This window comes from Ambystoma mexicanum, chromosome 8 (assembly GCF_040938575.1).
Source record: "Ambystoma mexicanum isolate Mex_15411 chromosome 8, UKY_AmexF1_1, whole genome shotgun sequence".
In the NCBI taxonomy this organism is placed as follows: domain Eukaryota; kingdom Metazoa; phylum Chordata; class Amphibia; order Caudata; family Ambystomatidae; genus Ambystoma; species Ambystoma mexicanum.
The window spans coordinates 752,152,364-752,171,737 of NC_090929.1; positions in this window are offsets into that span (position 1 = coordinate 752,152,364).

Genomic DNA, 19,374 nt, shown 5'->3' on the forward strand with positions numbered 1-19,374 from the left:
GGACCTATTTAACTCACCCATTCCCTTTCATATTGGGTTCTCTTCCATTAGTGGGTGGGGGAAAATTATGTAGACCTTTAGCACATTTAACTGTACAGTAATTTAATTAACTCCCAAATATATTGACGTAGGGGAGAGCTTGAAAGAATTCAACACTTTCACCTTCTCTTATAGCGGGAAGATACAAGATAGTCAATTAAAGTAATTGGGGTGCCTTTATTTTCCAGTTCACCCCTGACTTCTCTAACAAGAAGGGTTGTCCCTTCCTAAAACGAAAATTCCTGACTAAACCCCTACCAAAACATGTTTTTAAACAAAAGATATACTTACCGCCAAAACGAAATTGATAACTGTCACCATCCCCAGACCCTGCCTTCCAAATCAAAAGATACTTGTCCCTAAAATGAAAATTCCCAGCTGAAACCCATTCCCAAAACTTGCTCAATATTCTTATCTTAAAAATGAAATTGTCACCACTCTTTCAACATTGTATTTAACCAAGGGTTGCCCTTGGCCCCACAAAAGAAAATTCTAAACTGCCCAACTTCCCCAACTGCCTTTAAGTAAGGCAGAGTCTGAAAAATCAAAATTCATAATCATCCCCATTTTACTGTCCAACGTCCCCAACATAGGCCTTTAAGTGAAGAGGGGGGTCTGAAAAACCAAACTTCTAAACTTTCCCCACTCCCTGGACCTGGCCTTTGAACAGAAGGTTGCTGCATGTCATTGATGCTTGGGTTTTGGGGCTGGGGCAGAAGTGCTTTGCTAAAATAAGACCTTATGTATCCAACACTGAACGTGTGCTGTATGTCTTGCTTTAAATTAGCCCTGTGTCTATTCCTAAGCGAAATTCTGGTGAAGTTTTATTTGCCATATGAATTTTACAAATCTGTGATTTAAACTGCTAGCATTTTCAATGCGCAGGGAACTCAAGCCTTGAAGTTGAACTAGTTTCCACAGAATGAAAGTGGTGCTTATGTTTTGATGCTAAACCTCTCAGCCAGTAGTGTTGAAGATGATGTTCTAGCATTGTCCTATATTACCATTATTGAAATTCGACATACAACGGGATTCATGGGAAAAGAGTTTTGACAGTTTATTTAGTTTGTGTTCCTTGTTTGTGAGACAAAAGTATATGTAGAAAAAGTGTGTTGTAGTTGAAGCTGTGTTTTTTGCACCAAAGAAGGTGGTGGCTGGGATTGAACAAATTATTATTCATTGAGCCTATAATTAAATTAAATATATATACTTTCTATACCCCGGCCTAGTTCTTGGCTCACTGTGGGCAAAGCAGGAAGATTTATGCGGCTCTATATAAGTCTTCAATAAGGCCAGCGCGAGAAGAAAAACTTAAGCAAGTTTTGTAGGGTTTTACAAAGGTAGCGGGCGCCCCTCTCTCGCAAGAACAGACATGATAACCTGTTCAGTGGTTATTAACCACTTGAGAGTTCGCAGCCACTGCTTTTACTCACTGTGCCTTTCACAGATGGGAAATATCCATTTGCATATCAGTCTTTGTCCTGCCCAGGGGCAGTCCAGCCCCGAAATACAATGGCAATTCCAATCTGAACGAGAGTACCACCAGCAACCCCATACACGTGTTTCACCCTTGTTGGGGATCATCAGTGAGGTGAAGCTGATGCCTCTCTAAGCACAGTGAGAGGGAGACCACGTCTGGTTGCCCCCAGGAGACCTAGGGTTACCAATCCCAGGTTCCTTAAATAATAGTTTTACAAAGGTAGCGGGCGCCCCTCTCTCGCAAGAACAGACATGATAACCTGTTCAGTGGTTATTAACCACTTGAGAGTTCGCAGCCACTGCTTTTACTCACTGTGCCTTTCACAGATGGGAAATATCCATTTGCATATCAGTCTTTGTCCTGCCCAGGGGCAGTCCAGCACCGAAATACAATGGCAATTCCAATCTGAACGAGAGTACCACCAGCAACCCCATACACGTGTTTCACCCTTGTTGGGGATCATCAGCGAGGTGAAGCTGATGCCTCTCTAAGCACAGTGAGAGGGAGACCACGTCTGGTTGCCCCCAGGAGACCTAGGGTTACCAATCCCAGGTTCCTTAAATAATAGTTTTACAAAGGTAGCGGGCGCCCCTCTCTCGCAAGAACAGACATGATAACCTGTTCAGTGGTTATTAACCACTTGAGAGTTCGCAGCCACTGCTTTTACTCACTGTGCCTTTCACAGATGGGAAATATCCATTTGCATATCAGTCTTTGTCCTGCCCAGGGGCAGTCCAGCACCGAAATACAATGGCAATTCCAATCTGAACGAGACTGATATGCAAATGGATATTTCCCATCTGTGAAAGGCACAGTGAGTAAAAGCAGTGGCTGCGAACTCTCAAGTGGTTAATAACCACTGAACAGGTTATCATGTCTGTTCTTGCGAGAGAGGGGCGCCCGCTACCTTTGTAAAACTATTTGTTAAGGAACCTGGGATTGGTAACCCTAGGTCTCCTGGGGGCAACCAGACGTGGTCTCCCTCTCACTGTGCTTAGAGAGGCATCAGCTTCACCTCACTGATGATCCCCAACAAGGGTGAAACACGTGTATGGGGTTGCTGGTGGTACTCTCGTTCAGATTGGAATTGCCATTGTATTTCGGTGCTGGACTGCCCCTGGGCAGGACAAAGACTGATATGCAAATGGATATTTCCCATCTGTGAAAGGCACAGTGAGTAAAAGCAGTGGCTGCGAACTCTCAAGTGGTTAATAACCACTGAACAGGTTATCATGTCTGTTCTTGCGAGAGAGGGGCGCCCGCTACCTTTGTAAAACTATTTGTTAAGGAACCTGGGATTGGTAACCCTAGGTCTCCTGGGGGCAACCAGACGTGGTCTCCCTCTCACTGTGCTTAGAGAGGCATCAGCTTCACCTCACTGATGATCCCCAACAAGGGTGAAACACGTGTATGGGGTTGCTGGTGGTACTCTCGTTCAGATTGGAATTGCCATTGTATTTCGGTGCTGGACTGCCCCTGGGCAGGACAAAGACTGATATGCAAATGGATATTTCCCATCTGTGAAAGGCACAGTGAGTAAAAGCAGTGGCTGCGAACTCTCAAGTGGTTAATAACCACTGAACAGGTTATCATGTCTGTTCTTGCGAGAGAGGGGCGCCCGCTACCTTTGTAAAACTATTTGTTAAGGAACCTGGGATTGGTAACCCTAGGTCTCCTGGGGGCAACCAGACGTGGTCTCCCTCTCACTGTGCTTAGAGAGGCATAAGCTTCACCTCACTGATGATCCCCAACAAGGGTGAAACACGTGTATGGGGTTGCTGGTGGTACTCTCGTTCAGATTGGAATTGCCATTGTATTTCGGTGCTGGACTGCCCCTGGGCAGGACAAAGACTGATATGCAAATGGATATTTCCCATCTGTGAAAGGCACAGTGAGTAAAAGCAGTGGCTGCGAACTCTCAAGTGGTTAATAACCACTGAACAGGTTATCATGTCTGTTCTTGCGAGAGAGGGGCGCCCGCTACCTTTGTAAAACTATTTGTTAAGGAACCTGGGATTGGTAACCCTAGGTCTCCTGGGGGCAACCAGACGTGGTCTCCCTCTCACTGTGCTTAGAGAGGCATCAGCTTCACCTCACTGATGATCCCCAACAAGGGTGAAACACGTGTATGGGGTTGCTGGTGGTACTCTCTTTCAGATTGGAATTGCCATTGTATTTCGGTGCTGGACTGCCCCTGGGCAGGACAAAGACTGATATGCAAATGGATATTTCCCATCTGTGAAAGGCACAGTGAGTAAAAGCAGTGGCTGCGAACTCTCAAGTGGTTAATAACCACTGAACAGGTTATCATGTCTGTTCTTGCGAGAGAGGGGCGCCCGCTACCTTTGTAAAACTATTTGTTAAGGAACCTGGGATTGGTAACCCTAGGTCTCCTGGGGGCAACCAGACGTGGTCTCCCTCTCACTGTGCTTAGAGAGGCATCAGCTTCACCTCACTGATGATCCCCAACAAGGGTGAAACACGTGTATGGGGTTGCTGGTGGTACTCTCGTTCAGATTGGAATTGCCATTGTATTTCGGTGCTGGACTGCCCCTGGGCAGGACAAAGACTGATATGCAAATGGATATTTCCCATCTGTGAAAGGCACAGTGAGTAAAAGCAGTGGCTGCGAACTCTCAAGTGGTTAATAACCACTGAACAGGTTATCATGTCTGTTCTTGCGAGAGAGGGGCGCCCGCTACCTTTGTAAAACTATTATTTAAGGAACCTGGGATTGGTAACCCTAGGTCTCCTGGGGGCAACCAGACGTGGTCTCCCTCTCACTGTGCTTAGAGAGGCATCAGCTTCACCTCACTGATGATCCCCAACAAGGGTGAAACACGTGTATGGGGTTGCTGGTGGTACTCTCGTTCAGATTGGAATTGCCATTGTATTTCGGTGCTGGACTGCCCCTGGGCAGGACAAAGACTGATATGCAAATGGATATTTCCCATCTGTGAAAGGCACAGTGAGTAAAAGCAGTGGCTGCGAACTCTCAAGTGGTTAATAACCACTGAACAGGTTATCATGTCTGTTCTTGCGAGAGAGGGGCGCCCGCTACCTTTGTAAAACTAAAAGTTTTGTAGGGTTCCTTGATTGGTGTTAGGAAGGAACTCCCCAGGTTAAGGGTTGTCTCTAAATGTAACGTGACAAATTGGGGGCTCTATTATTGTTGACTTATGACAAGTCCATTGGTGATAGGATATTCATTTTGGTGTAGCTGCATTGAGGTAGACATAAGGGCACTGTGCATTTTTAAAAGGCCACTGTAACGCTTGATCCCTGAGTTCCAGGGAGGTGAATAGGTGTAGAAAAATAAGACTGTGTAAAGTGCTAAGGCAAAAAGGAGATTGAGCAAGAATTGATTTTTGATTTGGCATTGTGTCTGGAAATCAAGCAGGAACAGGATGATTTTTGCCCCTGCACGAAGAAAGTTTTACAAAAAGTTGCAAGAAAATATTTTAAAATGACCACCATAGAAGTGTGTGTTGCCAGGAAGCATCTTCTGGCTAAGCTATTCATTCAAGGAAAATGGGGTGAGGGCGAAGCCAGGAACTCGCAAACCAGAATGGTGCAACAGGTCACCTCAGTGAGCACTGACATTTAGTGTGAAGGTGGGATATTAAACAAAGCATCAAAGGCAATTTATATAACCTAAAACATTTGTGAAGATCTGAGCTTGCAGTCAGTGGAAGTGCGACAGCAAAAGCGCGAGGCTGATGTGATGAAGCCTACTGTGGCCTGGAAACAGGCTCAGTAAGAACTCACACAGCTTGGAGATAAAGTGCAGCAGAGCCAAAGTTTTGAGTTACAGCAAGCAATTGCTCATTGAGCAACTACAGGGTGAGCTGAAAACACAGCAGCAAGCCAGTCCAGAGAGAGACAGATAGAGCTTACTGCACTGCATAATGCATTTGTTGAGGGTGCAGACACTGTAAGTCGCCTGCTTTCCCAATTGAATGACCAGACTGGTCATAACAGAGGGTTGTTAGATGACATTATGGCCGTCAAACAACAAATTAGGGACCTGGAAAGAGAAAATAGTCAGTTCAACATTAAAGAGATGGACCCACAAAGGAGTTTGATGAAATGCGCCAGAATGTAAATATTCTGAAACAACAGAATTGTCAACTTGCCAAAGACCAAGATGCATTCAGGTTGAAAGTGGATGCAGAAAAGGAACAGTCAGGTTCTCAGGAACTGACCAGAATTAGAGAAGAAAGGAATGAGCTAGTAGAGCGTTTGGGCCAAATAGAAGCTCAACTATCAGGTGCAGCGAATCGTAGGGATGAACAAGAGAAAGAGATTAGTCTCCTGAAGGAAAAGCACATTGAATATGCCTGCAGCATACAAGGCTCACAGAGGGAGAATGAATTACTTCAGCATGAGGTGCAGCAAACAAAAGATTGGTTAGTAGCTCAGAGAAAGGTGCTTGACACTAATCAGGCCTTAGTGTCAGAATTAAAAAGCCAGCTCTCTGACTACCAACCGAAAATAAGGAAAGAGAGACAAAGGTGCAAGTGTCTCACAAAGGAAATTGAAAATTATAAACAGGCCCTGAGGCACCTTGACCAATCAGGATATGGGACAAGGCCCAATGACCAAGGTGAAATGCCCCTCCCAGAATTTACAACCTCTCATGTAAAAAGGGGAACCAAACTCATGCATGCCACCGTTCAAGAACGGGGTGATATAAGGCAGTTAGACTTACACAGGCCTAGCCCAACTGATCCAGAAGGCCAGCACCTGTCTGATGTTGATGAGTATTAATCTATACTACACAGAAGGGAAGGTGGCTGGATCAGCATGCCTAGGAGGCCAAAAGGAATCATGGGTGTACCTCTTCCCAGGAAAACTCCTTTGATGAAAGTATCAGGGCGTTAGACTGGCAGAAGATGAGGCTACAAAGAGATCACCTGGACTGCTTCAGTGGAAGAGAAAAGACAGAGATTCAACCCAGGAAGAGCATATTAAAAACCTCCCTCCATTTAAGGTGATGGGGGGATTTTCCAAGACTACCTGAAAGGAGGGTAGAAGAGAGTGAGTGTGAGCCTGGGCCTAAAAGTAACTACAAGGAAAGTGACCCTGAGAGCTGACAGTGGTCCAGGCAAGAGGAGCCCAGATCTTGTGACTCTGGGAGATATTCCCAATCTCACAGAGATTGGGGGTGCCTACAGGACAGGCAATTGGGTACACAGAGTAGCTCTTGAGTCAGAAAATGAATGGACTCAGGTGCAGTGGTTGAAAAAAACATGGAAACAGAGCAAGGGGTTTTGTGAAGGACTCAAAAAGACAAATCAAGGCCTAAAAGAGCTTCCTGACCCCATACCACAATAATGTCAATTATTTGGCATGGAAGCACCTGGAACTTTAGGAGAAGATGATGGCATAGTTCCAGATCAGAAATGATGTGAATTGTATAGCATTTGCTAAAGGGACTTTCTCACCTGAGTACTCCAGTTTCTTTGCAGGACTGGATGACCAGGATAATAAAGAATGGAGAAGGGTTCCCATTACCAATGTGTTCTCTTACAGAGGATGACAGTGCTGCCTGGGACTTGAAATTATTCTACTTTCTCGGACTGTCAATCAATTAAATTGCAGGTACTATTCAATCTTACATAATTGGTACTCATTTTTAATTTTATAGGCCGGTTAGTCTGGGCCAGAGGACCTTGTACCCGTGAGTAGGGAAGACCAGTAGAAGCTTGCCTCTACCTTCACGGGGCAGCATTACACGTGAACCCGAACCCCCTTTTGATTCAAAAACTTTTGGCAAAGAGTTCAGCATCTTTCTACATAAGTCCATGCCCGACTTGGGCGAGAGGGGAAACCTGGCCTACTTAGATGATGTTCTGATCAAGACCTCATCTGTGGAGGGCCATATAGCAGAAATATGCTATGTTCTTACACAGTTACAGAAATCCAGAACAAAACTGTCCTTTCAGAAGGCACACTGATGTAAGACACAAATGAACTTCTTAGGGCACGAGAACACCCACCCCTGAGGGTCTTCATCCACAGGCAAACAAGGTGAAAGCCTTAATTAAATTAAAAGACCCTACAACTCTCTGAAAATTAAGAAGGCCTCTTTGGACCTTGGACTCATTAATTATAGTCAAAAGTTCATTGACGACTACGCAGAGGTCACTCAACCCTTGGTCCATTCATCAAAGGCCGGTGTACAGTGGGAGTGGGGTCTGGAACAAGCCAAGGCAGTTAAACAACTGAAAAGAAGCCTTTCCCAGACTCCTTGTTTGGCTTACCTCATAAAGAACAATGAGTTCTTCTTGGAGACGGGGTTCTCTGATACATGGCAAACAGCGGTGTTGTATCAAAAGCATGACAAAGTCATCTCATACGCGAGCAAGACTCTGTCCTCTTTGGAGGAAATATTCAATGACTGCGAGAAGGCATTCCTGGCAATGGTGTGGGCACAAGGTCTATGAAGAAGACACGCGTCAAGGGATACCCACAGTTTATGTGGATGAGTGCTCCTACCATATATATCACCAGGGGGAACAGTGACTAATGGCTGGCATTGGGAATACCTGGGTGAACAATACCTTGAAACCCTCTGCTGGTTTCAAAATAGGACCCCAAAGTAGTCAGAGTTGATGGCCGTTCATCAAGGCATCTTCACTGTAGTGCACCACAACTCAATGAACTGGTAATAATCACTGGATCTGATTATGTAAGGAATGGGTTCATGGAGCACCTAACTGGAAGAATTGAGGCATGCTTTTTGGCAACAATAAACCCTTAAAGCATTCCAAACCGATCCATTCAATTCACAATCTGGTGGCCCCCAATGAGATGACAATCTATTGGAAGAAAATAAGAGGTCATTCCAAAATAGAGGGGCTAGATAAGATGGGGAATGACCTGGATGACCAGTTGGCTAAAACCGGAGCACTGCAGGGGGATTTCATAGAAACAGAATCCCTGCTGGGTGAAAACCAAGTGGCCGCTCTCACCAGGTCACAAGCTTGTGCAAATAGTGGACTTCTCGACTGGGATGTTTTTACCCATGCATCCAAGCCCTACCATAAAACTGTGCATTACCGGCATTGAAAACATCATGATGGCCAGAACTCCCCAGAGAGTGCACAGGGAAAACATGGAGAATAGGCTGCCACCCATTTTTGCCTATGTTGTGAGCACAGGAGGGCACTGCCTAAAACCACCATTGGGCTACACACACAGTAGCCTGAAACCATTGGGAATGGCAATGCTGATTGCCAAAAGCAACCCAGAACTGTGGGGAATTCATTTTCTTATTGTCAAAAATGTATGAAATACTGGTGCTCACCACTATTAGAAAGCCAGCGTTTTAAAACCACCAGACTTTTGTGTAAAACTGAACAAATGAACCCAAACCAGGCCAAGGAAAGACTTGCTAAGAGGTGGATACCATGTAAAACTATATTCTGAAATGACTTGAAGGAAGTAATTATTTAATGTATATATAAAAATAGCTGGGGATGTCAGCAGGTTAAGTGAATTTGGGTTTAAAGCCACTAAAATCGAAATGTTTAGAATAAATGAGTGACCTACTTGTGAGTGTCACATAGGTTGCAATTGTTGAAATGTCATAGTTTTGAACTTAGAATCAGCATTCTAGCTGCATGTGCAAAAATTGTCAGTTTAATTTGAATGTAGAAAACTGGGAACTAAAGTGACATTTAGCTGAATTCTGCCTGACAACTACCCCCGACAGGAGAAACCTGCTCAGCCACTCTTCCCAGGCCTAGCTGCATCCTGCTGCCCCTGCCAAAAGGAGATGACACTTCTCTGATTGGATTAGGGGAGGAGCACCTGGGGACTGCAGGAAGTTGAACAAAGCCCTGTCCTGGACTCAGGCAAATGTTATATTGGGGGGGTCGTTAAATGGCTTCCTCTTGGGAGAAACTAGGAGGGGCAGTGCCTCTGAGAGCCAGCTGAGCTTGGGGGAAGTGGATAAACCAGAAATTCCACCATGTGCTTTGGAAAACCACACCCCTTTGGGGCCAGAGCATGATTTTAAAAAGATGGATAATTCACAGTGCGGACTTGTCAAAATTATATAAATTACATCATCATTGTTGCGATTTTTCTGTGCACATTTTAAGAGGTGTTAGGACCCTGTGGTATGTTCTTGGGGATAGTAGCAGAAAAAAAGGTTGTTACTCCGAATGTATGCATGTTAAAAATCTGACACTTTATCATCTGTAACTCATATCCCTGGTGCACATTTGTGTAAAATCTGGAAAAATTTAGAGGTCGTTATCTGGATGAAAAGGGGATAATTCTGTCATAAGTGGACACAACATCGTACAAAGACAGGGATCGGATGGCTTGGTGCTACAGAAAATATGTTAACTGGACCTATAATATTAGAAAAATGGTACATAGATAAATATGTATTTGGGTCAGAAATAGATTTGTGTGCAATTTGACAAGGGGAGGATCCTCTGACCATAAACCTACCTCATCACTCTGACTCACAACCCAGTTCCCCCAATCAAGGGAGAGAGGAAAGCTTGGCCAATGATAAGTGAGAGGGGCAGGCTTAGCTAGGCCCAGGCACACACCCATTTTCAAAACACATAAAAGGAACATTGAAACCCAGGTAGAGACATTCACTTTCCACTTTCTTGCGGGACGCTTTGCCGGGAGACTTCAGACTTCACATCCAGAGGTCCAGACTTCAAATCCATCAATCTCCAGAGACCAGAAATTAACTCCAGAATTTGTAGCAGAGAGGCCTGAATCCACAAGCTGAATCCTCTTCAGCAGGCCTCAAAACCAACCAAACTATTCAACAGCCGGGCGAGCTGTTTGAATTTTTGCCAAGAACTTTTGCCAGAACCAGAGGCCCAGAAGGCAGAATTATCCAGAGAGATCAGACCCAGACCAGATCGCTGTGCAGTGCTGAGAGCTGACCCAGGTCGCTGTGCCCGGAACCAGTACCAGAGAACCGCAGCCAATCTTGACCCGATCGGTGACGAAGTCGCATTCCTATCCAAAATCTAGTGTGAGTACCCAGCTAACACTGTGCCAAAATCAATCTCTTAGTTTAAAATAATCTAATCCAAACTATTTTAGCCTATTAGAACTGCCTCCTAAAATCGTGTCTTTCTGTCATCTTTAAAACTGAAAACTGTCATCTGTCATTCTGAGCTTTGAAATTTCAAATCCGAAAAACTACTTTTACTAAATCGGCCGTATCTCCGGAACCGTTTGGGCTAGGAGCTAGTTTTAACTGTCATCTTAAAGCTAAGATTCTAAGCTTTCCAACGAGCCTAAAACTTCCTACTCCTTATAGTGCCTTCCGTAATTGCGCTCGACGCACACAACTAAATTTGCCGCGATTTGACATTTTGCTTAATTTCAGCCACGTGTAAAAATATTTGTCCTTGCTTTCCTTGCTGAAATTCGTGTGCAACCTGACAATCATTCGTAGAGCATTGCTAAAGTGATCCTGAACTGATTCAAAGTATCTATCAACTACCCTGAACACCCTATAGGGAATTAAAAGCCTTTTTAGCATATTTTTCACTTAATTGCAACCACATCAAAGTATCTTGCCTGTGTTTGAAACTCATACCTGTTTTCCTCTAAGCTTGCTAGGGGGGAACTGAATTATATTTGATTGCATTCCTGAGAACTGTGTGCTTTCCTCCCATCTCTTTACCTTGCATAGAGGGGGGGTGAATTGTCAAAGAAAAGTGATTACATTGTCTTTTGTTGAAGTCATATCAAGTTTATTTTCTGTACTGCATTTTCATTCATTATTGCATTGTCTTTGAAGCCATAAAAGCATTCTCAGCTACTTTATCCTCTCTATATCACTTCTAAGCCATCAAAAAGAGTGTACCACTGTAACATTATCCATTGTTGATCACTATCATCTTCACAAGTGTGCTATCAAATATTAATTTACTATAAAAGTGTGATAGATATATATTGTTAATTTTCAAATAAACCTTTTAAATTTGCAAAACAAACCTACTTATTGGCTCAGCGGGGACGGGGGGATTCTGAGAGAGGGGTGTTATATAAGGGTTGTCATCCAGAGTAAATGAACTGGACATAAAAATACATCAATAAGGGCTTCCATCCGCATCCCAGACTAGGCATTGAGTTAGCTGTAGTGTTGAATTGAAGTCGCTTACAAGATACCACAGATGCAGAATTGATCACTGCACAGAAATAGGACCTGATCATTGAGAAATGGTATCAACATATTGAAGACCCTGTGAGTTTCCCTCTAATGAGTCAGATTATGCTGGTAAAGAGTATCTCTGGCTGTTGATGAAGTTTTCCAAGATGTTCCGGATCCAAGACGGTTTGTTGTGAAGGAGAACCCTATCTGGCTGTGACCAGTGGGTGGTACCCATTCTGCAGCCTGATGTGGAACCACGCCTATGACGTGGCCACTGCTGATAATAGGGGGTTTCATACGACATTGGAAATCTTGTGTGAGGTTGCCTACTGGCCACACATGAGCCAGGACCTTGACATTTACTTAAATGAGTGTCATGTGTGTGCTCAATTTCAACACACTTCACTCACACACCAAGCACCCTTACAGAACAGGGGGAAGACACTGCCTTGGTCAGATTTGCAAATTGAATTCCTCGGGCCAGTGATTCTCTCCTCTAGAGGAAACAAGTACATGTTGACTGTAAAATGTTTGTTCACAAATTGAGTAGTGTGTCTTCCAGCCCCAAATGGTAAGGCGGAGACAGCTGCCGCAATAATGATTAACCGCATCTTCTCTCACTTTGGCCTTCCACAAAAGATTGGATCAGATCAGGGAAGCCATTTCACCAGTGAGGTAATGCCAAAGATGTGGGAGATTCTAGGGGTAAAAAGAAAACTCCACATTGCCTACTGCCAAGCCTCGAGCGGGGGGGGGGGTCGAGCGACAACAAGACAATTGTGAGCATTTTAAAGAGGTTTGTGGCAGACTCTGGAACCATTTGGGACATTTGATTACTGCTTGTCCTGATGGCCATTCGGTCTACACCAATTCTGCAACAAAGAAGTCTGTATTTGAGCTCATGACTGGATGGAAAATGGTGTTATCTCAGCTTCTGCTCTACAGAGCTCTTGTTCAGACCCTGATAAATGCGTCCACTACTCATGAGTACATTGAACATTTGAGGAAGCACCTTCAGCATGCTTTTGCTTATGCTCAGCACAATTTAGAAACATTGACTGAGGGATGAAGACATATTATGATCTAAAAACCACCAAGAAGGACTACAAGGCGGGTGCTCTTGGCGTGGTGCCTTTAAAATTGTAGCTAAAATATCACCTGTTGCCTACAAGATCCGCATCCCAAAAGGAGAACCGACAGAAGACAAATGGGTCCACATCAATCAGTAGAAAAGCTGTATATTTGATTGAGGAGCTAAATGAAAGACGAGCAGAGGAACCATGCGAGGAGTGAAAGGAAAGGTTGAAAACCCCAGAAGAACACTTATAACAGGTGAGAAGTTAATATTCTTTGGAAATGTTAAGAAATAATATGTTATGTTGATGTTCTGAAATGTTATATCTATTTCTCTGTAATGTAAATTTTCTTGAATGCTATGTCCTGTCATGTGGGGAAATATGTTGTGTAAAAAGTACTGAACCTTTCTTTCCTTTCTATTGCTAGATAACTAACTTCTTTCACTTCCAGTCTGTGGGCAGGAGAGGAGCCCGAGGAGGACCCCAAGGACCCTAGGAAGAAAGGGGGTTAAATTAGCATACCCTGAAATCCAAAGATCTGGAAGTGGAGGCCAGAGTGCCCACTCCCTAAGGAAAGAAAATGAGCAAGGTGGGCTATAAAAAAAAAAAAAAGACGTCGGAGGAAAACCCCTTCTGCCCTGTTCTTTCCCACGACTCACCAGTGAAACAAGCTGGGGGGAATATGTGGGATTCCATGACAACCTCAAATGACATGAACTGAAAGGCCAAGTAAGCCTCTGCTATGAGAGGCATTACATCTACTGGCAGGGCACCCTAAAGAAAATGACAGGACTAAAAATCATCATACAGTCAAAGGGCCTGGTGAATGAACATATGTGTCTTGCCAAAGTGGATTAAAGAAAGTGTGTGTCTTTCTCAAATTGAAAGCAAGAGAATGCTGAATAGTATAATCAGAGTGCAGATTGGAAAGAAAAGCGCATCACATTGCTGGCTGAGAGATAAAGTCAACATTTTCACTGAAACTGCAACTCATTGCTGTCTACACTGAAAATCAAGGGAAACTGGGCCTTGCATGTGAGAGTTAAAGCCAAGTAACATTGTCATTTAAAGCAGATAAGGCACACTTTCTAGTACAGAAGCCCTTCACTTTCAGTTTTGCCACCGTAAGAAAAATACTGGAAGTACTACACAAAGAAATACCTTGATTCAAAAATACATTTCACCCTAATAGAAAGGTGCAAACTGTTTAAGATGCAGCATTGAGAAAAGAAGGCCTCAATTGAAAAGGCTAGTTTGTTACACTAAGTTTACGTCAGATCAATGCAGACCCAGCCGTGGGTGGGTTAAATGCTTGAAATTATACAGTATTACTTCAAAATTGTGGTCAACTCAAGATTACCAGGACAGAATGCCAGATGTCAGCATGGCCTCATGACATCACAGGGCCGGCTTGACTCCTTATTTACAATCGGAGATCTTTGTGCGGCTGATGCATACAAACTATTTATGACCAGCAGCCCATTAACTTTCAAAGTACAAAAGGCTAGAGTATTTATTACAGACAGTGTCAACATTGCTGCACAACAGACTATGTATCATGTGTTTTCCAAGAAATGGAAGTCCTCAAAAATTTAAAGTGAAACTAGCTGTGGAATTAATGAGAGAAAATATGTATCATGTAGTTTGCTATTGAATCACCCATAGGACCACATTTTTTCGATTTTCTCCGTCATTTTAAGGGCAAGAAAAGCCATTGCAGTGTCATTTGAAAGCTAATTTGAAGGCGGTTCTATGGAGGTCTTTTGCATAAAAGTCAGAATTTCAGAACTCTGGTACCTAGCCAAAAAGTGATAACAGCTCCCCAGGAAGTGGAAAGACGCTGAAACCTGGGACAATAGTGGCTAACTGTATCACATAACGGGTGGTAAAGTTTGATTGTAATCACTGCTATTGCTTTTTGGAAATAACCATCAATTGCGCAGGCATCATGGTGGGAACATGAGAGATGTCTAGATAGATTTGTCATGATGAGAGAAGCACACACTATGTACATTATGATTATTTGTAAAATAAACATAGTTGCCATGTAGGGACCTTTTTAGGTGCAATATTGCAAGATTATATATAAAACAATGTCACTCTAGACAGTGGATTAATCTCCTCCATTCCTTTTTCCATAATGAAAATGTCACCACCACTGGAACCTATCAGCAGTCAGGGGGTGGAGAAAGAAGTGTAACTGTCCAATCCTGGTTATGAGATAATAAGTTGGCACCTCCTTAGATTATTAAGATTGTGGGTATGATGAGTGTTATATAAAGTGGATGCACCATGAGAGAGGGGGTGAACTGCTAAAAAAATTACCACAGACAGCTGCCGTAAATCACCAAGGGAGATCTGTTGAAATTGCCTATCGTTGGAAATCTTATAATTGGGCTCAAGCCATCTATTGATGGAGAGACTATCAAACAGAGGCTGTGAGACTTCCCTGGAACCATATAGAGGGAGGATTGCTGTGAAATTCTATTTGACTGAAGTGCTGGATAAAATCCTGATTTTCCCTAAGAGTGAAGCCCCGCTCAGTTTCCATGAGTGCAGAGCCCAGAGGTTTCTTAAAGTAAGTAGATTGTTCAATAAAGTGTCAGCATGGATATCTATTTAATTCACCCATTCTCTTTCATAGTGGGTTCTCTTCCATTAGTGGGTGGGGGGAAAATTTTGTAGACCCATAGAATATTTAACTGTATATTAATTTAATTAACTCCTAAATATATTGTGGCAGGGGGGAGCTTGAAAGAATTCAAAACTTTCATGCTCTCTTCTAGCTGGAAAATACAAGATAGTGAATAAAGTAATTGGGGTGTTCCTTCCTGAAATGAACATTCCCAAATGAACCCCTACCAAAACTTGTTATTATACAAAGATATGCTTGTCACCAAAACTAAATTGATAACCGTAAACATCCCCAAACCCTTCTCTCCAAATCAAAAGTTACTTGTGCCTAAAATCGAAAATTCCCAACTGAAACCAATTCCCCAAACTTGCTTTTAAATAAAAGGTATTCTTATCTTAAAAACGAAATTCCCAATTGTCACCACTCTTTCAACATTGTATTTAAACAAGAGGTGCCCTTGGCCCCACAAATGAAAATTCTAAACTGCCCAACTTCCTCAACAAAGGCCTTTAAGTGAGGGGGAGTCTGAAAAACCAAAGTTCATAATCATCCCCATTTTACTATCCAACTTCCCCAACACAGGCCTTTACATGAGTGGGGGTCTGAAAAACCAAATTTCACAATCATCCCTATTTTACTGTTCAATTTCCCCAACACAGGCCTTTAAGTGATGGGGGGGGGCTGTAAAACCAAACTTCTAAACTTTTCTCACTCCCTAGATCTGGCCTTTGAACAGAAGAGTGCTGCGTGCCATTGGTGCTTAGGTTTTGGAGCTGGGGGAGAAGTGCTTTGCTAAAATGAGACCTCATGTATCCAACACTGAACCTGTGTCCTGTTTTAAATTAGCTCTGTGTCTATTCCTAAACTAAATTCTGGTGAGGTCCTATTTGACATTTGCATTTTTACAAATCTGTGATTTAAACTGCCATCATATTGAGTGCGCAGGGAACTCCATATAGCAAGCCTTGAAGGTGAACTTGTTTCCACAAAACGAGAATGGTGCTTATGTGTTGACACTAAACCTCTCAGCCAGTAGTGTTGAAGATTTTGTTCTAGCATTGTGCCATATTACGATTAATCCAATTCAACATACAACAGGATTAGTGGGAAATGAGTTTTGACAGTTTATTTATCGTATGTTCCTTGTTTGTGAGACGAAAGTATTTGCAGAAAAAGGGTTGCATTTGAAGCTGTGCTTTCTGTCACAAAGAAGGTTGTGGCTGTGATTGAACAAATTAGTATTCATTGAGGCTATAGTTAAAGGGTGCCAAAGGGATATTAAGTCGTGGTGGCTCGGGATGTCAGGCGGCGGGAACTGTAAGTTCCCATTCCCGTGGAGTCCCAAACGACTCCACGGGAATGGGAACACGGAAGCACTGGCACCGTTACCACTGTGCTTCCATAACAAACATAGCTGCAGGGGCCAGTACTCCTGACAGGTCAGACCTGCCATGAGATCCGACCCCTGCAGGCATTCTTGTAGTCTGGAGGTCCAGAAAGGGTGCAAGTATGTTGCTACCAGCATCCGTATTTCCAGATCGCAAGACTTAGAATAAGGTCCCATATGGTGTGTGTGTGTTGACAAAACGTAAAGTAGATTATTCTTTAAATGGAAAATACCGGCAAGACATTTAAAAAGAAAAGCCTGCTTGATTGCCATGAAATGTTCCTGTAGGTCTATTTAGGCAGACTATGCAGGTGTCTTTCTGCAAGGCAAATCCAGAGAAGGCTAAAACAATAATGTAATCCAAGTGCAGATTGAAAAAGCACATTGCATTACTTGCTGAGAAATAAATGCAGCATTTTCACTGAAACTGTCATCCATCAAAAGGTGTTGCACTGTGACCATTCAGACTCACTTTGAATCAGGAAAATGAGCAGCAGATAAACAAAAGTGTACTTTATTAAAGACTGAAAGAAACAGCTGTGTACGTTCAGCAAAAAAGCTAAGTTGACCTTGAAAACACATTGTATGTCAAGAATTCGAGGCTGATGTTAGAAAATGCAATATGTGAGTCCATTTCAGCCCATGACAAATGTTGGGGCTCTGGGCAAAATTTGAAAGATCTCCCCCACTGAAAGCCTGGCTGGCATCCCAACGGTTTGCAACTGCAATACAATGTGTCCTGATAAGAGGTGTGGAAAACAGACTTTGCATAGACCTACTGAGGGGAGTTCTGAGCAGGCCTGTATCAGGCTCACGCTCAGGCTGGTGCATGACCAAAGTGGGTGGGAGATGTGAACATAGGGGTTATAATTAAGGCTGAACTCTGGAGAACAAATACAGGAAAATAGAAGCTTTTCAGATAAGAGGACAGGATGCCAGATGTCTGCAGTGGAGGGTATCTGTGTAGCAAATGCATCCCGCATTTACGATCTGCACCCTACACATCAACCAACAAAGAGACAAATCAAACGGGCTGGCCCAGACAGAAAAAGGGCCTGGAGGAAGGGAATCTTATATTTGCACATATGAAGATTACCTTTGTTTAAAAGGACTGTCACAATTGTGGCTTTCCTCAGAGACTACAAATCACACTGTATACATACATTTTATTTTTACAGATAATTTCATGGCGATTTCAGTGATATAAAATTCCCCCATCTGTGACTTAAGGAATTGTAATGGCAAGCTAACATGTGTTCCTGGCTGCTACTTTTAACATGTCCCAAATGTGAGAGTTGCCGTGCTGCTGGAGGGTAAAATTAGGAATAAGGGTAATACATTACATGTTCCTAACCGGTATGCTTTTCGTAAAAAAGGTGGATAATTGCCAAATGGCTGTGCAACATGATGCAGACCCAGCTGTTGTTTTATTAAATTCCCCCTCACTAGCTGAATCAGAAAATATATGTTTTTGGCAGTTGCTAGTAATATTATGAAGTTTTGCCACATAACTAGGATTTGCCAAATATTTGACATGAGAACCTAGGGGATTGCAAATGGGAATTGCCATATATCTGTTACAGATGCCTAATCCAATCCTTAGAAAGAGGCTGGATGTGGGAGGAGAGAGAAGGGTAACTGACGAATCCTATTTGCACAAACACTTGCAAGGTACTCTCCAAGATTGTAAACTTGATGTTGTCATCTCTGCTATATAAAGTGGATTCACTGTGAGTAAAAGGACAGAGCTGCTAAAATTTACATCAGTGAGAGCTGCTGAAAATGACCACCAGACGGCTGCGAGGAAACACTAAATGGAGACTTTGTAGAGATTGCCACTGGGTGGAGGTGTCTTTTTTTTGGGAAGGCCTAAAAACTGACTGGGTCCTATGGTGGAGAGCTGGGGGCCATCCTTGAGAGTGGAGTGACCCGACGCTGGCCCTGCCCGAGCCTTCGGGAGGGTTCTGACATGCAGCTGGCTTTCCTGACTTTAAACAGAGGTTTTCTATGTAAGTAGATTTGAACCCTGGGAGACTAAAAGGTGGGGGAATCTGCTGCCTTAAATTCTTTTCCTTCATAGTGGGTGGGGGGGCTGTGTAGATCATTATCCTGTTTAACTAAAGATATTAATTTAATTAATTCCCCTTGGCAGTACACCAGAGGGTTAATTTTGTTAAAATTCAAAATTAACAAAGCTCATTCCCAGTGTGCACCGAAAACTATGGACTGTAACTTAATTGGGTAATCTTTCTGCCCAGATTCCCCAATACAGGCCTATAGGTGGAGGGGGTCTGAAACCCAAAATTCTCAAATCATCCTGATTTGTACTACCTATTTTCCCCCAACAGAGGCCTTTAAGTGAGGGGGGTCTGAAAATAAACTGCTAAATCACCATGGGTTTATTTTAAACCAAAAGTGTGGGTGAAATCATAATTGCCATATGCATTTGTACCAATCTATCAACCCAACTGCTTGCCTTTTAAGCGTGGAGGAAAAACAAAATTGCACAGTGTTACACATGTAAATGACTTTTGTTCATTGACCAGTTTGATTATTTCTTTAAGTGTAATCTGTAAAAAAGTAATGTAATGTGTGTGATTTATTTGTATA